Consider the following 7559-nt stretch of genomic DNA (forward strand, 5'->3'; position numbering starts at 1 on the left):
GAAAAGATCAAAACAGTTTCCTGCTCAGAACAGTTAGAACTTCTGTAATCTACTCTACTGTGCTGAAGAAAACTAACAATTTCAGAGGCTCTCCTCAGATACTACTAGTCCATATTATTAGATGGTATCGTAAAAAAAATTGTAAATATAACCGTTGTCTAATTTGGTGTTAGTGAGTTAAACTCCATTCCTGTGCAGCTCCAATATTTCATCATCAATCATAAAACAGGTTGACTTTGACACTAATTAGGTGAATAATGACTTTCAATATGAATATCAAAACAATCCACCTTTTCCTAAACTTCTGTAGATGTAGAATGATAAAAGTCAAAGATTGAGGTGAAAACTGGGAAATCAAGCTCATCAGCACAATACAGCAGAGATGTCATATACCCAAAATTATAAAGAATTGGTACATACCTTAAAAAAAAAATCCAGTTATCTACACCTTCTGATAGAAGACAATCAAACAAACTTCAAGATGGCTGCTTTTTGTGCTGAAGCCTTTCCTTCTTGGTTAATACAGTAGACTTTTTCTGGACTAATTTGTATAAACATGGAGAACATGTGAGCTCACAGTTTCTTACATGGGAAGAGAATCAAAACAATCTGGAGAGCAGATTGCATATCTTTTCCATTATAGTTCCGTCTACTTTGTAATATATAATATGGTTATGAGTATCRTTTTCAGTGTTGGAAGAATAGAAGGGGGGAAGCTGATGGTGGAGAAGACCTTGCAAACTAGAAGAGATACCAACAGAACTTGTCCCAAGAATTTGCACATTTAGAGTCTGAGGTAAATAAGGACACAGCTGCTGCTGAGGTACCATTTTGCAAAGGTGATCTTGCATCCTTGTTAGTTTATCCATTCTTCTTGCTTACAAAAAATCTTTGGCACTTGATACAGTGCCAAAATAGATAGATCTTTTATAGTGTCTCTTGATGGTATTTGCTGTTTTCTTCACAACTGATACAGGCTACATGTAAAATATACTGCATTGCTATCATGTGAGTGAGTGTTACTACTATAAAAAAACTTTATGAAGCAGGAGCTGGAAAGAGCCATACACTTTCAAAGTGACATTATGCTACCACAAAATGGAAATGAATCCTGTATTATGTTAATCGTAATAGGCTTTCTTGCCATTTATCAGCTTGTTTAATATTAGCTTTATGTGTCACTTAAGTTAGAAGACCCATGCCATTGTACTGCAAATTAATTTAATTAAACTATATTAAGGAGAGGATCAGGTAGCAAGGCAAACATGTTAAACAATAACTTTCAAAAACAGAATTTAGTTCAAAAAATTCTATTTTTGATGGTAACTATTCTGATGAAATTTTATTGTCTTTCATATTCATGTGCACACAATCACATGTGTGCACCAATGTAATGTGAAAAAAGCATATTATTTTTGAAATATTTGTTAAAACTTTTGTATTGTTCTTCATATTTGAAGAAAAACATAAGTTTATATTTTCTAGTGAAATGTGCAGTGGTGTTTATGATGTTTTGTCACAGTTTTATTTTGKTTTTTTTGTGTGTGTGTGTGTGCGTGCACATTTTTGATTTTTCAGTTAAACTCAACAGTATCTTGTGAGTATACATCTAACAAATGTCAATTGCAACATAAGATCAAATAGCTCATATATTTTTTTCAAGTTATGTTTAGGTGCTGACTTTGTCAAGACATTTTCAGCAAGTGACTGAAAGAGCTCAGGATTACTTATAGCACCATKCATCACCAATACTAGCCCAATATCACTGATAAAAACAAAGTCATAGAAACTGATTTAATATCTTAGAAAATAAAATGAAGTAAATGACTGTCCTACAGAACATATCATCTACGCTGTATAAATTATCCTGTTCTCCAGTGCAGTTCGGAAGCCTTATAACTAGTGCTGCTTGAAGTTGTATTCTTTTGGTGTTGCTTAAAAGTGACAGTAATTCTTTATTCTGATATGTTCTATGAAAAGGTAGCTAAATATTAAAAAGATAAAGARCAATTTATTTCATTGATAGCCAAAAAAGCGAGACCATCTATTTTATTCCACTTATCTTTAGAAAAGGATGGAATACATTAAGGAACAGGATGTCATTGATATGATTAGAAGTAAGGTTATGATTGGAGAGTCAGTACTGAAATTAATAATTTATTGGTAGATACATCTTGATCCATACTGCAAAAATAAAAATAGATGATGATTTAGTATCCCATGTCTGTAAACTATATTTCATAATGAGTCTCCTAAGTAGAACCCTATTTTTGAGTGTATCCTACATAAAAACAAGCAGGAATATTTTGTTTAATCAGGAAAAGAAATACCTAGGGAAATGGTTTATAAACTCACCACATAAACAGCAGTCAAAAATATGTAGCTAAACAAAATAAATCCTATTTTTTGTAGTTTCCCTTGATAACACTTTACAGTGTCAACATCAGAATACACTTTGTAGAAGTGCTTTTATATCCATTTTCATGCTCATATATTTATGTATAAACAAAATTGCATAGTAAATTTTGGCAATAAATTTTAATTGAACATACTTATTCAAAACACTCTAAGCAAAAAGTTCAGCAAAATACACATGCAATGTTTATCAGTGTTCAAATACAAACTCCTAAAATGTAGAGTTGTCCAATAAATATATTTATAGACTCATTTCATACTTCTTTTGTGCTATAAAAAATAAGTATTTTGCATTATCATATTATTAACAATGGGAAAATGTTAGCTGTGATGATAAATTGTAATTTTATTTTAGCAAGACTTTTGCAATTTACTGTCTAGGATTAAATATATATRTATATGTTTGTGAAATAGTTTCATTTCTTGTTCATAAAATAGGACTATTTTAGTCTCTGTCTTAGGAAGAATAAATTTAATATTATGAAATTTTACGTACACATCTCTAACATCTTTTGAGGATGAGAGATGTAGAAAGAGCTTTCATGAAACTAGTATTGAAGCAGGTTTATACCCAAGAATACAATGTCTCAAAAATATTAGGGCAGAAGACAATTATCTTGTTCCCACAAAATCTGTAGAAGTTTCAAAAGTTTTTCTTTCTGATCTTGGAATGTTTTCAAAATCTTTAACCATAGAAAAATAGTAGAGAAGATACAGTAGCAATTAAGGTACTAAAAGAGATTAAGTAAAGCAGTCTAACTCCTACTTTATTCTATAACTCAGATGAAAAAACACTGAGAATATCCTAGTTTTCAAAGGGGGAGGGAAATTTCCTATATAATAAATTTCTAATGTGGGAATTCTTTATCCAGCATGAGAATAACCTTTAGTGTGTTTTTAAAGGACTAACAGGGGATGGTCATGGTAGTGTTTGTCTCATTCTAAATACTGAAGAGATTGTAGAGTTAAAAATAAGATTAAGTTAGAAATTGGAGCTTAAAAGGTAGACTTCTGTCAAAAATTAATATACTGAAATTAGTTAACATAGGGAATGTCCCCTTTGAGTTTATACCCAAAGATGGAGATACTCTGAAGTCAATGATTTTGTAAATAAACCTTGACAGGGTTATGRTTGAAGATCTAGATGATTTTATGTAGTTAGATTAGGATCAGGATTTGAAATATCATATTCCACAAATTCCTGTTGGTTAGATGTAAGGAAAAGAGTCCTATCTGATTTTGTTAGTACTGAAGCTTTAGACTTTGGCTATGAGAGTTAGCATGAAATTAAGGTATGATGATTAGAAGGGACTAATGAGAACAATTCATTGCTTGTCTACATTGAGCCTCTAGTGTTATCATGTTCAGGTTGAATAATTTGTGGATAACATTCTGGGTAGATGTATATATCTGTCCGATGATTAAATCTAGGATAAGAAATGAGATCAGAATTAAGAAAATAAGTTATGATGCACAATTTATCGTTAGAATATACCAGCTTGTTACTTCCTTAGTGCAGTGCACATTCCTGAATTGGAAACTGAATGAGCCTTAGCTTTAATGCACACTTGATATCTCTACTGAATTGGGGGTAATAATTATGGTTGTGGTTAGGGATGATGTTTAATACAGCACGAGCTAAAGCAATATTTTACTGCTAGATTCTGTCAGAACAAGAAAATTAGTTGATTATTCCCATTAGCTTTTGAGTAAGGAGAGGTGCCTGAGATGTTTCATAAATGGCAAAATAAAGGTTTATGCTCTGGAAGAGAAGGACCTGATGAAGCTGATTACCATGTGAATATGCATGTTTTATCTTATGGCTGTAATCCACTTCTCACACAAAGTTATTTTTCTGGAATGCTAAAAAAAAAAAAAGGGGGAGGAGGTTAACTTTTGGATTTTACTAGTCTTAACTCTAGTGGGGGGCACAGTTACCTCCCCAAACAGCTTCAGGCCTTAGACATGAAAGATATAATTGCAGCAATTAGTCTATCTATATAAGCTCCGCTATTCCAGTCCCAAACAGTAACTCCAGCACTAATCCTATAGGTAGCTAAGAAATAGATTCTTTTTCAAATACTTGATAAGAAATATTTCACCCTTGCACATACTAGCACTTTTCTAAACTCTGCAGAATATGGCAGGACACAGTAAGAAATTTTTCATAACATTCAGTGAAGATGAATTCTAATCCCATCTAGCCTTCACCCCGCTTCTTCTACTAAAACAATTCAGGAAAGAGTCTTTCACCCTACTCATACTAGCACTTGCTCTAGTATTATACACAGGGTAGGTTGCAGGAAAAGATGATGCAGTCCAAGTCTCACTTTTTCTCCAGCCCTATGGATGCAGTCAGAACATAAATTCAAACTCATCAAATAGGTGCTATAGAAAGAGGAAAGCCCACTCGTTTGCCTCTGGCTGGTTGTTCCTTTTCCTCCTTTTATTTATTTYTTTAAGTATTTTTTAAAGAATGGGAATTTGGGCAAAATTTATTAGGAAGGGCTGTACAATATATACACTGTTGTATCTTTAGACTATTAGCTAATTAGGACTGAACATACAAACACAAATGTAAAAACATCATTGGTAGAAGAAAGGAGGAGGAAGGGAGCATTTAGGTCCCCTAAAGTCAGCAGATGATTTATTAACTCTTCTTTGTAATATGAAATGAACACATTCACATGTTAGATACAGATGGTGTAGAGAACAAGCTTGAAGTTGAATCTTCCATGAGAGTCTGAAAATACTGAACTCTTAGCTGTTGTAGGCAGGTTCCTCTATTAACGGTGTAGGTGTATTGGTCTGATGTTTTCTTATTAACCTATTAAGCTGAATATATTATTACTAACATAATACAGGTGCCACTTACTGGACTACTAGGTTTAGACTTTTCCTGTCTTAACATCTGTACCATAGTCTTACTTCTAAATATATTAAAGTCCCTTTTATAATGGGGTAGATTTCTTGCCCTGCTGATAAATACCTGTTTCAGAACCTTTTCTCTCTGATGCTCAATTTTCTCCTAATATCCAACTTAAACTTTGCCAAGGTCAGTTAAATTAAAAGTGTACATACTTAACTAAAAAAAAAAAAAAAAAAAAAAAAAAGTTTGACCTATGCAGTTAAGTTATACTGATGCAAATTCCCCAGGAAGCAGTTGGCTCATGCGCTGGTGAGCACGCTACCTGCAGCAGCACGGAGCTCTATGTGAGTCGCTATTCCTGACAAGGAAAAGGTAAATGAGTTCCATAATGTCCTTCTTGTAGAGTCAGATGACTTAAAGCTAATTGGAGAATCTCTGCACTGTCTTGAAACCACTTAAGCCATTAGAGCACTAAATATATTTTTGTAATTCTGGAATTAAGTACATTTTTATCACACATATGCTTTCTGTCTAAATAGCAACTACACTACCAAACAAAAAGAACAACACAGTCTAAAGGAAAGATGGGAAAAGGTTTGTGAAATTAGAGCTAAAAATAATACATAAAAGATACTATAGATTTAATTCAAGCAGGAGTTCAGGAGTTAAATTCAGCAGGAGTTTCAGATACAACATTCAAAAATCTATCTGTGTGGTTTCAAAAAAAAAAAAAAAAAAAAGGTATACAACAAGTTTTCTATTTTATTAATGGTACAAATCCACTAGCAGAATCAGAAAAACAGATGCAAAGCAGGAAACTTCTATATTGGTTACTTTATTTCTTATTTATTTATTTCTTGGAGCTTTGAATTTGTATTACATTGTTGGATTACTTAATGAATTCTAGATTCAGAATTGTCTGTATTTGGTTGTTAATGATTGAATTATGAATAATTCATGAAACATGAAAATTAATCAGAGAACTCTGATTTTAAAGGCCCTGTGGAAGGAAAACAAATTCTTCACATGGCTGAGTTTTGTTAAGTCTCTGACTTGTTATGTATAACCTGGTCCTAGAATTCTATGTATGATGCAAGATAAACAAAGTCCTGTTTGAAAATAAATGTTCCCTTGACTAAGCAGAGTATAAATGTGTGTTGAAATATGTATGAATCATAAATATGATTGTGAGAAAAAAAAATTGCCATTTTATCTATTTCTGAGTGATGATAAATTCTAAATTGTATCAGTTGATAACCATTAACACAAGAACAGTAAAATGTAAAGTAATATTCATGTATTTGCTATAAGGCTAAATTACACTATTTTTTTCAAAGATTATAGCCTAAAATTGAAGATTTACTGATCTGATTTTAATGTTACATATTCTTCACCACCCTACTGTAGAAGAATTGCTTTAAAAGGGGGAACTTAGAGAAAAACCAGGGYGTGACATAAGTTTGGGCAAGAATCTCGCTTGGGGTGATACAGTTGCTACTTCCAGGATGGTTGGTACCCACAGACTCTGCTCCTCCACGGTTCTCTGGGCTGCACAATCTGCCCTCCTCACAGCTGCAGAGAGAAGTAACAGAGGGTGGAGCAGAGTGAAGATGGTTACACTCCCTGTGCTGGGCCACACTGTAGCTGTCCAGTGGGAATACGCAATAAGAGCTCTGGTGCTGAGCAAGCAAGGGTAGCAAATCTCTCCTTTCATTTGAACATTGCTCCTTTAAGCTCATTAAAATACCAACACACACCTCCATCCTAAAAGTAACCCACCTCCAAGGTATGACCACAGAAGTTAGAGAAGACGCCATCATATCTTCTCGGTTACTCAATGGGCTGAACCTCTTTGACACTCCCTGAGGAGACTCAGAAGTGAGAGGGAAGATTCTATTGTAAATTTTGGATCAGTTGAGGGGCTGATCCTCCATTCCTCCCCTCAGGTTGGGACACTACTTGAGGTGACTGTCGCAGAACRAGTGGTGGCGGGGTTGAGTGACAAATGCACTTCACTCATATGAAAGAAATAATAACAGGATTTATTAATATGGACAACGATTTCCCGAGATTCTATGTCAAGGTCACTTGACATAGAGCAGGGCTACCAGGATGATCAGAGGCCTGGAACATCTGCCATATGAGCAAAGGCTGAGAGAGCTGGGTCTGTTCAGCCTGAAGAAGAGGAGGCTGAGGGGGGACCTGATCAGCGTGTATAAATACCTCAAGGGAGGCAGTGAGGAGGAGGGGGGCAGCCTCTTTTCAGTGGTGGGCA

This window comes from Nothoprocta perdicaria, unplaced genomic scaffold (genome assembly GCF_003342845.1).
Source record: "Nothoprocta perdicaria isolate Ctin4 unplaced genomic scaffold, notPer1 scaffold_60, whole genome shotgun sequence".
Lineage (NCBI taxonomy): Eukaryota > Metazoa > Chordata > Aves > Tinamiformes > Tinamidae > Nothoprocta > Nothoprocta perdicaria.